Genomic DNA, 14,803 nt, shown 5'->3' on the forward strand with positions numbered 1-14,803 from the left:
TCTGAACTGCAGCTTTTTCTCAGAGGATCCATTGACAAGATTGGCAAATCTACTGTCTATTGTGGACATTTACCCATAACAATGAATGGGATATTTCCATTTAAGGATGTTGTGAATCTCTGTGATTTCCCATAAGAAGATAAGAACATAAGAACAGCCCTGCTGGATCAGGCCCAAGGCCCATCTAGTCCAGCATCTTGTTTCGCACAGTGGCCCACCAGATGCCACTGGACGCCACAGGCAGGAGTTGAGGGCATGCCCTCTCTCCTGCTGGTACTCCCCCGCAACTGGTACTCAGAAGCATCCTGCCTTTGAGGCTGGAGGTGGCCTGTAGCCCACTACCCAAACAATTAGTATAGTCCCCCTACTCAAGGAAATGCAGAAAAAATGTAACCAAAAATCCTGGGGTTTTTTTTTAATTGGGAGGAGGGGGGATATAATCTGCCTGATATTTGCATAATCCCTACAGGTAAAGAGAACATGGGAAGCTGCTTCTCTACTGAGTCAGACTATTGGTCCATCTAGCTCAGTATTGTCTGCTCTGACCGGCAGTGACTCCCCAGGGCTTCAGGAAGGAATTCTCCCCAGCCTTACCTGGAGATGCCAGGGATTGAACCTGGGACCTTCTGCATGCTAAGCAGATGCTCTACCCTTGAGATACATCCCCATCCTCATTTACTATCATAATTTGTTGCCCTTTCCCCAGCACTCACCATATTGATAACAGTCAACGAAAGAATATTGAGGGTCTGCAAAAATACACAGGGAACCATGGAATTCCATTCAGCAGCCAGTGTGGTGTAGTGGTTAGAGAGCTGGACTATGACCAGGGAGACCCAAGTTCAAATCCCCATTCAGCCATGATACTTTCAGCCTAACCTACTTCACAGGGTTGTTGTGAGGAGAAACTTAACTATGAACACTGCTCTGGGCTCCTTGGAGGAAAAGCGGAATATACATGTAGATAGATAGATAGATAGTTGAAAAACACAAGATAGATTCGTACCTGCAGGTGGAAGATTGCACGTTTGAATGATCCTCCAATCACATTTACCCTTATGCATGGCTTTTCCAACATATGACTCACAATGGGACTGAAAAACTCTTCGTATGTAGGAAGCTAGTATGTCAAGATTAAGACCAGAAGAAAGAAAGGAGTTTCCAGAGATGCTGCATTAATACTGCAACATGCAAGCACAGTACATCACTTGGGAGGATAACCATCCTGGGCATGGGCAGCTTAAGCTAGCAACCAGGGGTGCAGCAAAGTTGTAGTGGGCCCTGGGACAAAATGTGAAGATGGGCCCCTGCCCCACCCCCCACATACTTACTCTACAGAAAGGTGAAAGGGGGAGAACAAAGAGCAAGCTGTCATTCAGCCAGCACACACACCCCACAGGGGCACAGGGACATTTATCCCCCCTCTTGCTGAATTGCTAGGAACAGGGAACCAGAGTGGGAGATGCGTGACCAGCATCTACTCACAAGTTTTCCCCCTAGAAATGAAATGGATGAATCTCCGAAGCTGATCTTCTAGTCTGCATCTAATACAGAACTGGTAAAACTTTACATTAGAGGTGGAATGGAATTGAAAACAGTTCTTATTTATAGCATGCCATGAATGTACCTGCAGCGTTGTATCTGAATATTCAGCTATATTTCATTAGAGCAGGTTGAATCCCCCAATACAGGATACTTCACTTGCTTGATGCAAATCTTATGTGTGTATATTCACAACTAAGCAATGTGGCATTTCTTCAGACTGGTATATCACACTGAATAGTTCTCGCATTTTAATTACTATATGCTAATGCATCTGATGAGGTTGGATCTGGCCCATGGAAGTGTATGCCGGAATGCATTTGTTAGACTTCTGAGGTGCCATAGGACACTTTGTATGTTTACAGGTCATTATTAGCAGATTAGCATCAGAAAAAACCACTAGAAAGATTGTATATATTATATTATATATTGCATATATGTATATGCATATTTATATACTGCATTATATATTCCATATATTAATTATATATTGCATATGGGTACTGCCATGGCAGTCAGCTTAATTCTGCATATAGCTTGAGACATAGTATTCTTGCAAGGTAATGTGGGTTAATGTGCTGCCATGAAAAAATGGTGACATTGTTAGCCATCATTTGTTCATGGCTGAGGGTGTGTGTGTGTGTGTGTGTGTGTGTGTGTGTGTGTGTGTGTGTGTGTGTGTTTTAACTACACTGTCCTGTGACAATGCTGCATTCTGGGATATACTGATAATGACAATGGTTCTGCAAAAGGTGGCTGCACCATCAGAATTCCTGACAGGAGCTAATGATAAATATCCATGCTTCAAAAAGTAAAAGGAGGAATGGGAATGAACGTGTGTTCCACAAATGGACTCTATCCACCTCCATTTGTTGCCATTCATTCAGTAGTGTATTCATTTAATAAATTGGCCTGAGTATGAATGAGGCCTATTTGTATCAGGTCCCATTCATTCCAAAAACAAATGCATATACTTAGCATTGTTCCTAATTTGGAATGACTTTGAATGCTACCTTTCCCCACGTTTGTTCTTTAAAAGTTATGAGAAAAGGAGGGAATGAAGGAAACAAGGGATTGCTAAACTCATGGCTGTGCCCTGTCCAAACAACTATGGACTTCACTTGAAAGGTTTGCATATGAACATATTGTCCTCTCCCACAACATCGACAAGAGCCCACAAGATCTGAAAGGCAGCAAGGTCAGGCTGATTGGGTTGCAGCACCATAGACAGCTCCATGGGAGAAGCTGGTCCAACAGCAGCCAGAGATAGACTGAGTTCTTTAAAAGCTCTGGGTACAGGCTCTGGGCACCGCCTCCCTGCCTGGAGAGGGGAAGCCATGGTGCTCCTTGTCTTGTTCGCAGTCTTGGGTCAACAGCTGTTGTTGGACTATAACTCCCATACATCTCCAGCCCCAATAGCCAAAGGCCAAATGATGGGAATTTTAGTCCAACATCTGGAGACCCAAGTTTGATTGCCTTAAGGAGACAGCCTTTTGGCATGGAACTGGGCACTCCTCTTCCTCTTTACCGAATTCCACCTCACCTATTGCAAGTGTGGAGGTATCAGAAGGTATGATGCTGTGGGAGGGGCCTGCTCCTATAGAAAAATCTTGTTCCAACCTATGATATACATGGCTATTGAAAGGGAGTGTGTGTTAAGCAGGTGGTGGCTTTTCTGCTGGGTCTCATCAATGGGCTATTTGCCAAGCAGTAATGATAACAATGTTTGCAGTCAATCAAGGGAGGAGGAGGAGGAGACAAATCTACATTTGTCCATACATAAATATCCTCCATGTCTCCTCCCGGACTTGGTTGTTCTTGATTCATCATAACAAGCAAGCTCCCTTCAAACAAAAGCAAATTAAAATTAATGCAGGTTAAATAATCAGGCTGGGGTGAGGTGGGAAAGGAGAGGGAGAGGCTTGATCAATGAGGCTGCTAAAAGAACCCATTAAAATGATGAAAAGGAAAGTGTGGAGTGTTATTGCATACAAGCATGCCACTTATTTATATTAACTTAAGAACATAAAGATAAGAACAGCCCTGCTGGATCAGGCTCATGGCTCATCTAGTTCAGCATCCTGTTTCACACAGTGACCACCAGATGCCTTTGGGAGCCTACAGGCAGGAGTTGAGGGCATGCCCTCTCTCCTGCTGTTACTCCCCTGCAACTGGTACTCAGAGGCATCCTGCCTTGGAGGCTGGAGGTGGCCTATAGCCCTCCAACTAGTAGCCAATGATAGACCAATCCTCCATGAAGTTATCCAAACCCCTCTTAAAGCCATCCAGGTTGTTTGCTGTCACCAAATCTTGTGGCAGAGAATTCCACAAGTGGATTATGCGTTGTGTGAAGAAGTACTTCCGTTTGTTGGTCCTAAATTTCCTGGCAATCAATTTCATGGGATGACCCCTGGTTCTAGTGTTATGTGAGAGGGAGAAAAATTTCTCTCTATCCACTTTCTCCACACCACAGGTGTGTGGAACTTGAGACAGGTGTGTGGATCCAAACCAGGAATCAAAGATCTCATGGAGCTGCCAACTACTGTCAGGGTCTGATCAATACATATTTGTGCACAAAGTCTTCTCTGGCCCCAAGTGAGTACAGGGGGCCTGTGGGCAGAGGGGCGCTATAGGCTAGCATTTGTGGGCAAATTTTTCTGAAGAAGAGAGTGCTGTAGACTTATGTTTCCTGTGAAGTAATAATATATAATAATTATCATTAAACAAATAATATATATACTCTCGTTACTCAGAGCTCTGTTCTCGCCTATAGGTGTGAATACGGAAACTGCAAATAATGAAACCTTGAGCCAATGGGAATTGGGGGGTTAAGTTCCTAACAAGAAAAGGGGGGCAAAAAGCGAGGAGGGCATAAATAAGAAAAGAATAGGACAGTCCCTTATTCTCCTAGTCTCCAGGTCTTCAGCCATGCCTCCCTAAACCCCCAAACAGTCAAATATTTATTTTAAAAAACCAAAAACAAGAGCCACAAAACATGACTCTCTGATGGAAAATGGCAGCTGGAAAGAACGTTGGAAGTCATTTTTGACCACTCAAAATGGCAGATAGGTGAATTTCACCTATTTTTACACCCACGGATAATGAAACTGGCAGGCTTTCCACACGAGCAGTGTGGAGAGCCTAATACGGTTCTGTGGGGAGAGTGGGCTTGGCCAGCAATCCCCGCAGACGAGCATGAAGCCCACCCTGAGTGGTTGGATCAGCCGCCCACACAATTACCAGCTCTGTCACGGAGCCAGTTGGGGCGGTGGGGTTTGGGGACCTCCTGGACCACGCAAGTCCCAGAACGACCCATGTGAGAGCATGAGGCATTCTGGGGAGCCCCCCAATGTTGAGAGGCTTGTTGTAAGCAACACATGGCCAGGAAAACAGGGTTAGCAGAGTGATTGCTCCGATAACCCCATTGGGGGGGGGATTAAGCAGGTTTGCCACTGGGAGCCACGCAGCTCCTGCCGGTTCACACGCTCCCTTAGCCCGGTTTCCACTGCACGTGAGAAGAGCCTCTGGGTCTCTAAGACTCCATGGCAGATACACGAAACTGCAGATACAGAGACCGCAGAACAATGCTGGACCCAAAGCAACATCAGACCAATATCCCCAATCCTAATCCACCACCCTAAGCAAAACAAAAGCAAACACAAAAAACCCTCTTACTTTGCATCTCTGTCCATGCAACCATCTCCACACTCTGGCTGGGGAAACTAATTTTAAGGCTGTGCTATATGCAGTTGGGGGCACACTGAACATAGTGGAACTTACTTCCAAGGAAATAAGCATAGGATTGGGAGGCATTTCTCTTCCCAAACTACAGGATGGTGTGACTCATGTACATTCCTTTGTTGCTTTACAGGTGGAGGAGGAGGAGGAGGAAGAGGAGAAAGAGGAGGAGGAGGAATGTCCATCAGAGATTATTATCCCCTATCAGTTAACAGGTTGTGCAAAGCCTATGAAGAATCTCACCTCTCAATTTTGCTCCACAAAATGGCATGAGTTGCAACAATATAAAGCATTCTTGCACTGCAGTTTAATAATATTCCTTGTGCACACTACGCCAAAGATAATTTGTCCATGACCTAGATGTCAGGAAAGACTTGGGAAAGGAAGCATGATGCATTACTTTTAACTTTTGCAATCCATCTTCCCAGAATGCTTTTTCTTCCCAAGATTATTAGGATCCATCCCAAGATGATGGGGCTGCACATTTCCTGCAACACTATAGGTCACTGTGATGATTCATGTACACTCCTAAGTGGATTTAGACAAAGAGCAGCCACATTATCCATTAGAGACCATCATTCCCCTTCAAGGCCTAGGCCATACAAAGCCTCATCTCTTCTTTGCTCCACACAACAGCATGACTCACAACTATATAAAGCACGGGTACATAGCAGTGAAATATTATTCTATGTGCGCACTTCATCAAAGGTAATTTGCCCCTTCATCCATGACCTAGATATTGGGAAGGGCTTGGAAGGGAGAACTGTCACTCCATGATGCATTAGTCTGAACTTTCTCAATCCATCTTCCTGGGATACATATTCAATAGGTACGTGCTTGGATTCATCTTGTCAGATTTAATACTAAAAATTGAATTAAAATGTTTTAAGATAGAACTTGATACAGATTCTCATGTGTTTTCCTAAACCCAATCACATTCCATTACAGTAGCAACGTTGATATTTTTAATAAAAATCTTCGGTGAAATTAAAACACACATACACTCACAAGAAAAGAACACTATGACTTCTCATCAAAGTAGGCCTTTGTCAAGTTGTGGGAAGGTGAGACTTGGTTGGAGAAGAGATTATTCTCCACAACCTCACCTCACCCTAAATCCTTGGCTATGTTCCCTGGCCCGACTTCTATGCATAGGGTAGAATGTCTGTTGATCTCTCACACATCCCCTGGGCCCTTAGGGCTTTATTGTATTACCATTAATGATGTCACTGAGACCCATATCTCCATTCCTGACTTGGAAATATGAGTCTCAGAGGTGTGTAACGCTTGCCTCAGTGAGCATCATCACTCCCAAATTCTTCCTTGGCTTTGATTTTATCTGCCCCCACCACCTAGTCAGCCCCCAAATATCTACCCTCCAGAACAGAGGCTCTTGAGGAAACTACATTTCCCAGAGTTACCTGCATCTAGCATGCTGCGTAGCCACAAGGCAGATGGAGGAGAGAGAAAGACCTCCTGCTCTTCCTCTCACTGGCCGCCACTGCCAAAACAGCAGCCTAGTAACTGGAATGGGGGGAAATGGTTTGGGGGCTCATGGGGGAGTTAGTTCAAATCCAAATTCATACCAATTCTGAAATAAGCCAATGTACTCCACTTGTTTATAAGCCAATACGATTTGTGTCGGGGAAGCTTACTGGTTAATCTACATCTCTCTGCACTGTTGTATATCCCAGTTCAGGCCTACCTGGGTCTTATCCAAAGCTACACACATAACTTTACAGTCTTGGTTTGGCAAACATCATGGATTGCCACACATCTCTCACAACATCTAGTATATGGTACTGAAAGGCACAGGCTCCTGGAATTTCATCTCAACATAAGCTGGGTTGTTTAGCAAAAACTCTACAGCCTCTCCCCATCGTGCCGACAGGGAGTCTACTCCTGCTCAGAGGACCAACAGCTTACATATCCAAGCCTTGGGAAGAATAGAGGCCTCTGAATCTCAGGATGGAAGGTAGTGGTCTGCATTCCCGAGGGCCAATGCATCATGTCATTGTAAAGGAGAGGAAATGCACAGGAAATGTAGAGGAGAGCTGGTCTTGTGGTAGCAAGCATGACTTGTCCCCTTAGCTAAGCAAGGTCCACCCAGGTTACATATGAATGGGAGACTAGAAGTGTGAGCACTGTAAGATCTTCCCTTTATGGGATGGAGCCGCTCTGGGAGGAGGATCTAGGTTCCAAGTTCCCTCCCTGGCAGCATCTCCAAGATAGGGCTGAGAGAGATTCCTGCCTGCAACCTTGGAGAAGCCGCTGCCAGTCTGTGAAGACAATACTGCGCTAGATAGACCAATGGTCTGACTCAGTATATGGCAGATTCGTATGTTCCTGTGTCTACCAGCCAGATGTACTGCACATTGCAACACTATGCAACTGCCTCAAAGGAAATCAAATTCTATAACAAAAATTGGTGTCACTTGGCAATAAGGGAGCATATGTACTCTATTTTCTAGAGCAGGGCTGCTCAATTTCAGCCCTCCTGCAGACAGGACCATAGGGACATAGGAAGCTACCATATACTGAGTCAGACCATTGGTCTATCTAGCTCAGTACTGTCTTCACAGACTGGCAGAGACTTCTCCAAGGTTGCAGGAAGGAATCTCTCTCAGCCCGGAGATGCCGGGGAGGGAACTTGGAACCTCAGATGCTCTTCCCAGAGCAGCCCCATCCCCTAAGGGGAATATCTTACAGTGCTCCCATGTGGTCTCCCATTCAAATGCAACCAGGGTGGACCCTGCTTAGCAAAGGGGACAAGTCATGCTTGAGATCACAATGTTGACCTATAGTTCCCATAATCCCTGGCTACTGGCCACTGTAGCTGAGGATTATGGGAGTTGTAGTCCACAAACAGCTGGGGGGGGCCTAAATTGAGCAGGCCTGGCCTAGGGAAAAGTAATCCTAGAACTGGATGGAAAAATCTCAGCTGATATTCAATCCAACGTCATAAAACTGGTAATACTTTTCCTTATATGTCCAACTAGCTCAGCAACTGTAGAATGAACACTCTCAGTTTGGGATATATTCATTACAACTGAGAAATAGACTTTGACGTTTTGCTATTCATCAACGCTGATATTCCATTACAGAATGGTGTGTGTGGCCCTTTGGGGGTCTAGCTCGGCATTCTTACCAGATTCTTAATGCCTCAAGATTAGAACCACATGTTGTTTGTTGATACAACTTAGAAATGACTTTGGTTTTTCTAACAATAAAAACACCAGTAGATCTTGCAGCATTTCCCAGGAAAACAGTAGAAGTGACATAATATATGTGGGCACTGCAAAGTATTAAATTGCAAACAAGTATTACCCATGGAGAGGTACATTTTTATTGATAACCATGAATATATTTCTGCAGTGATTGCTTCAAGCCAGTGGTTTTCCAGATTTCTACTTTCAAGGAAACCTATACTAGGCAAAGAGGCACCTTTTTAACGTGATGATTCTCTTGATTTAGCAGGGGGAGAAAAATTGACCCTATCTACCCCCAGCACATTACTCCTCCAGTGCATGTTGCTGGGGTCTGTCTTCTGTTTCTTTTTGAGGACAGGGATCCATCTTATTTATTTATTTATTATTTATCTATGTCAACTGCTTTGGAAGCTTTTGTTGAAAAGCAGTATACAAATATTTGTTGTTGTTGTTGTGTCATCCTCTGTTTGGGAAGTTGACACAACTATGTTAAACAAACAAACAAACAAACAAACTTCTGGCCGGCATATCTGCAATGAAGCCACTGTCTGTTGCAGAAGATTGTGGGGTACATGTCTGCATAGAAAGGAAATTAATCTGGTATCCTTTTCTGGGCTAAGTGTACCTGTTGAGTTAAGGAGCTAGGAGTGTTACCATGGACAGCTCCAGGACCAAGAGTCAGAAACCTGGTTAGTGCCAAGCAAGATTGCAGGAGTTGGGTTTGGCAACATTAACAGAATGTTGCTCCAGCAGCTTCTGGGAGCAGACTGCCAGTTTTTAAGCCTGCTGCCAGGCAGAGTAATTTGGCCCCGCCTCTTCGTAAGAACATAAGAACAGCCCTGCTGGATCAGGCCCAAGGCCCATCTAGTCCAGCATTTACTGGACAGTGGCCCACAGCATGCCGCTGGAAGCCCACAGGCAGGAGCTGAGGGCATGCCCTCTCTCCTGCCGTTACTCCCCTGCAACTGGTACTCAGAGGCATCCTGCCTTTGAGGCTGGAGGTGGCCTATAGCCCTCTGACTAATAGCTGTTAATAGACCTCTCCTCCATGAAGTTATCTCCAGTTTCATAAGTGCTGTATCTGACAATGCTGAGGCTGGGGGAGAGGCTCTGCTAATACTGGTAGTAGTAGTAGTAGAAGTAGTAGTAAGTAAATGCATTTATTGCTCCAACTACAGGTCATAAACAAAGCAGCAGAGGGCACAAAGTATTCACGAAGAAAAAGTATGTGTACAATAAAAGAAAAAAGATTAAAGAGTTTTTTTACAGGAGACTCCTCTGAGTTGGAAGACAAAAGAAGGGCTGTGTCCTTGTGTCATGATACAGGTACAGGCTCAGTTTCCTTCCGCTCTACTGATGTGGGGGATTCCAGAAGTACAGGGTCACCCAGGGTCCAGATCATAGGTTCTTCCCACCTTTTCTCATCCCCTGAATTGCCCTCCTTATCCCTTAAGTAGGGTAGTCCTGGATCCAGTGTCATGACACCAGGCTTTGCCTGCATTCACACATAACACGGAACTGGAGTTGCAGGGGCCAGAGGTTTCCTTACCATTATGTCCGAATGCACGTAACTCCGGTCCTGTTCGTCCAGCGAGCTGAGGTCGCACTCCGCAGACTCCAGTTTGAACCCTCGGTCTGTAGTGAGTTTCGCTGCTCATAACCGGGGTTCTAGTCTGGGAGTGTTACATTCAAATGCAGCACTGGAGGCTGCATTCGGTCAAAGCGGAGTTAAGGGAGGAAGCTCCTCCCTCTCTCTTGGTGTGATTGGCTGTGCAGGCTGTCCTTCAAGCAAGAAGGAAGCCCACCCAGCCAGTTACCCCTCCTCTCTGCAGTCTTCCTGACTGCAGGGAGCCCACTCTCCATTTCATCCGAATGCGGACGGGGGCAGGGGGAAGTGGCAGCCTTTGGGTCTCACCAGAGCACACCAAGTGAACTAAGGGCCAAATTGGACATGACTAGAGCAGCCATGTTTGTACATTCAACTGGCTGCCTTATTTACATCTAAAACAGAAGGCTCATGTCTACTTTTTGAATTAAATGTGGCAAATAGGTGAAGGGAGCTGAGGGATGGGGAGAAAATTATCCACAGTGGAAATTCGTCCCAAATTTCAGGGCTTCCCCAAGGATAAATTGAGAGCCTTTCTGGATTTCAGAGTACATTTGGATAAATTTTAGAGAATGCTTTGGTGCTTCAACACTTTTCTCTCTAGTTAAGTTCCACTATTGGAGCTGGGGTAGGATAAAACATCCTGGAGCAATGGAGCAAGGGGAAGTCAGGCAGGTGAGGGCTCAGCTCCCCTCAGCCGCACGCATCTTTTGTTATGCAATGTACCCCACCCCAAACTGCTGAACAGGAAAGGCAGATGAATAAACAAACATGGCTGCCCTTGTCACCTCTAGCTTAGCCCTCAGTTCATGCAGGGTATGCTGCCGAAACTCAGAAGGCCTAGCCAGTTTCCTTTTTCTTTCAAGGGTGCATCATATAACACTCCCTGGAATCTTCTGCAATGCACAGGGGCTGCATGGGAGATGTGCCCACAGAAGTGTGACTAAGAGCGACCTTGTGGGGAAGAGCCATAGTTAAGTGGTAGAGGACATGCTTTGCATGCAAAGGATCCCAGGATCAATCCCCTGGTGCCTGAAGTTAGATCTCAGGTTAAAAGGCTAGGAAAGATCACTGCCAATCAGAGGCAAAAATACCAACTTCATCAGGAAATGGCATGACCCCCCCTAAATGCCTGCTTGGAGGCAATATTGGGCTGGATGAGGGATAACAGACTGAAGTTTAATCCAAACAAGATGGAGGTACTGTCTATAGGGGTCGGAATCAGAGAGATTGTTTAGATCTGCCTGTCCTGGATGGGGTTACATTCCCCCTAAAAGACCAGGATCCCAAACACTCCTTGGTCTCTCAGGCTGAGGCTGTGGCCAGGTTGAGGTTGAAGCCAGCCAAAGTTTTTTATCAACTTCGGCTGATACGCCAGATATGTCAATTCTTGGAGACTAGTGTCCTTAAAACGGTGGTACATATGCTAGTAACTTCTAGACTTGACTACTTTAATGCACTCTACATGGGGCTGTCTTTGCACGTAGTTCGGAAACTACAATTGGTAGAGAATGCGGCAGCCAGGCTGGTCTCTGGGTTCATCCGAAGGGACCACATAACACCGATTCTAAAAGAACTGCACTTGCTGCTGATAAGTTACCGAACGAAATACAAAGTACTAGTTATTACCTATAAAGTGCTTAACAGCTTAGGTCCAGGGTATTTAAGAGAGCGCCTTCTCTGTCGTGAACCCTGTCACCTATTAAAATCATCTGGATTGGTCCGGTTATGGTTGCAACTGGCTCGTTTGGTGGCAACTCGGGACCGGGCTTTCTCTGTGGCTGCCCCAGGGCTTTGGAACACACTTCCTGCTAAAATAAGAGCATCTCCTTCTCTGCTTGCTTTTAGGAAGACCCTGAATACATACCTGTTTTCCCAGGTCTTCAACTGAGACTCAATTTTTAAAATGTTAATGTGTTATTAATATGTTTTTATCTATTATGATTTTATCTTTTTATGAATTTTAAGCATGTTATGTTTTATGTTCCGTAATTCTGTAAAAATCCTTGAGATTTTTTATACTAGGCAGTATATAAATTCAATGAATAAAGTAAAATAAATAATACAAATACAGGGCTAGATGGACCAATGATCTGGCTCAAGATAACGCAGCTTGCAATAAACCAAGATGGCTGCCCTCATCATCTCTAGCTTGGTCCTAAGAGTGTGCCCTGAAGCTGTCTTCCAGGGAAACCTTTCTGCCGCTACTGACCTTTTCACTGAAGGGCTCCTGAGAAGCTTCCCAGGGTTCCCCAGAAGTCAGTTTGAAAATCCCTGCCTTAGATACTTGCACTCTGGCCAACTACAATCAGCAGTAGCTGTCAACCATTCTGCACAGAGTTTACACAACATCAGCCATATCAGGCTCACTGCAGATAAATTGGCTCTTTGTGAAATGTAGCTGTGATAGCATCATGCCTGTTACCGCTCAAGAGAAGGGGGAAACTCATCCCAGCTGGCACAATTTTTCCAGAGGAGACGCACGGATGTTTGCTCAGCTTCACGGCTTCGCATTGCTGCCATGAGGACACAAGCAGCGGAGGCTTGGCTGTGCATCTCATGCAGGTAGGAGACCTCCCACCTACTGAATCATTAGCTCCAATTACTTCAGAGCCACGTGGGAACGATCCCCAGAGGTATCGTAACCAAACACTGACTTGGCCTAGCCCCAGAGAGATGTAATGAAATTATAGCAGGAGATGAATACCGATCACCATTTCACATAACCTAATTCAGCGGCTCCCATTTATTAGGGGTGTATAAAGCAGCAGGCAAGATTCAAAGCAGAGCTCACCTCGGTGCTTGAAGCACCCCACCCCCGCCCGCAAATTCAAACTGGTGCTTTGTGGGGCCAGGTTGAGTCAACCTGGCCAGATTCAAAGCCATTATGTTGATCTGAAGAGGAGGCTTAGAAGCCCCTTCCATCCATCTCCTCCCCTCTACCAACCTTACCATGCTAGAGGTGAGATGGCTCCAGTGATGCATCCAGGAATGGGGAAGTGGTGGTGGCCACTGTTCACTGTAACAGGGATTCCCAGATGTTGTTGACTACAACTCCCATAATCCCCAGCTGCAATGGCCTTTGGCTGGGGATCATGGAAGTTGTAGTCAACATCTGGGAATCCCTGTGAAAAGCAACCCTGGTGGAGGCTATGGGCACTTTGTGAGGTGCACATTGATTTAGATGTGCTTACTTTATACACATTCTTCACCTCTTTGAGGGTAAAGTTGCTCAAGCTTGGGCTTTATTGTTTTAATCTAGTTAGCCCTTTATTAAATTTATTTATGTATTTGTTTTATTGAGACTGTGAGCCCTTTTGGAACAGGGAACCATTTTCTCATTCCATTTGCTTTGTAACTTTGTGGATGTTTGTTTTTTTTAATTGAGAAAAGAGAACACCAAATAAATACATACTGTACATTCATTTTCCTTGCGGGTAAACCCACAGGCTAACCACAGGTTACCACACTGAGATTAAAATTTGGTAGGGACTCCAAGAAGAGAGATGCAGCCTTCCTTAGATTAAGATGTGTGCCAGGGGTTCTTGGGTCCTCAGATGTTGTTGAGGTACAATTCCCCTCATCCCCCCGTCACCATGGCCTTTGTTGATTGTGGCTAAGAATAATGGGAGTTATAGTCCAACAATAGTGAGAGTTGTAGTCCACATGTGGAGTACTGTGTTCAGTTCTGGTCACCATATCTTAAGAAGGACATTGTAGAACTGGAAAAGGTGCAGAAGAGGGCAACGAAGATAATCAAGGGCCTGGAGCACCTTTCTTATGAGGCAAGACTACAACTCCTGGGGCTTTTTAGTTTAGAAAAAAGAAAATTGCGGGGAGACATGATAAGAGGTATATAAATTATGCATGGAGTAGAGAGAGTGGGCAGAGATAAATTTTTCTCCCTCGCTCACAAGTTAAACACTAGAACCGGGGGTCATCCCATGAAACTGAAGGCCAGGGAATTTAGGAGCAACAAAAGGAAGTACTTTTTCACACAGAGCACAATTAATCTATGGGATTCTCTGCCAAGGGATGGGGTGATGGTGACTAGCTTGAATGGCTTTAAAAGGGGATTGGTCTGATTCATGGAGGACATCGGTCTATCTATGACTACTAGTCTGGTGGCTGTGAGCCACCTCCAGCCTCAGAGGCAAGATGCCTCTGAATACCAGTAGCAGGGGAGCAACAGCAGGAGAGAGGGTGTGCCCTCACCTCTTGCCTGTGGGCTTCTCAGAGGCATCTGGTCTTGGGTCTGATCCAGCAGGGCTGTCCTTATGTTCTTATGAACAATATCCCACCCTACAGGACACAACTCTGAGAACCCTAATGCATGCAATACAGAGGCTGTTCTTTAATGGATTTGTAACTTTTCTTAGCTGCCTAGTGGGTTCCTGTTGATCAGCAGGGGCTCCGCATATGCTACGTAGCTCATCTTTCTCCACTATTTTCTATATCCTTTAAAGCTGCCTAGAAGAGAATCTTTTCTGCAAGTCAGCAGATACGCCATTGCACCTTAATTGAGCTCCCCGTCTTTCTCACTGCACTAAATATAGCCTTATTTACAGCCAGATGTCAAAGATTAATTGCATTTGCAGAACAGAAGAAACCTACAAACAGCTTCAAAAGCTGACAGAATAAGAGAGACTTCAGAGTTTCCCTCCTGTATATACATTACCAGTCAAGGCATTTGCAATTCCCCAGAGCA

The 14,803-nt window shown here is 45.2% G+C and overlaps 1 protein-coding gene and 1 non-coding gene across 2 annotated transcripts in view; both read right to left on the minus strand.

Annotated features, from left to right (window-relative positions):
- The window catches only part of KCNQ3 (potassium voltage-gated channel subfamily Q member 3), a 217,361-nt gene that overhangs the window by 134,542 nt on the left and 68,016 nt on the right, over positions 1–14,803 (minus strand). The gene's annotated exons all lie outside the window — the stretch shown is intronic.
- On the minus strand, positions 596–667 carry TRNAA-AGC (transfer RNA alanine (anticodon AGC)). Its single transcript has one exon. It is a non-coding gene; the product is annotated as a tRNA-Ala (tRNA).

This window comes from Hemicordylus capensis, chromosome 4 (genome assembly GCF_027244095.1).
Source record: "Hemicordylus capensis ecotype Gifberg chromosome 4, rHemCap1.1.pri, whole genome shotgun sequence".
Taxonomy (NCBI): Eukaryota; Metazoa; Chordata; class Lepidosauria; order Squamata; family Cordylidae; genus Hemicordylus; species Hemicordylus capensis.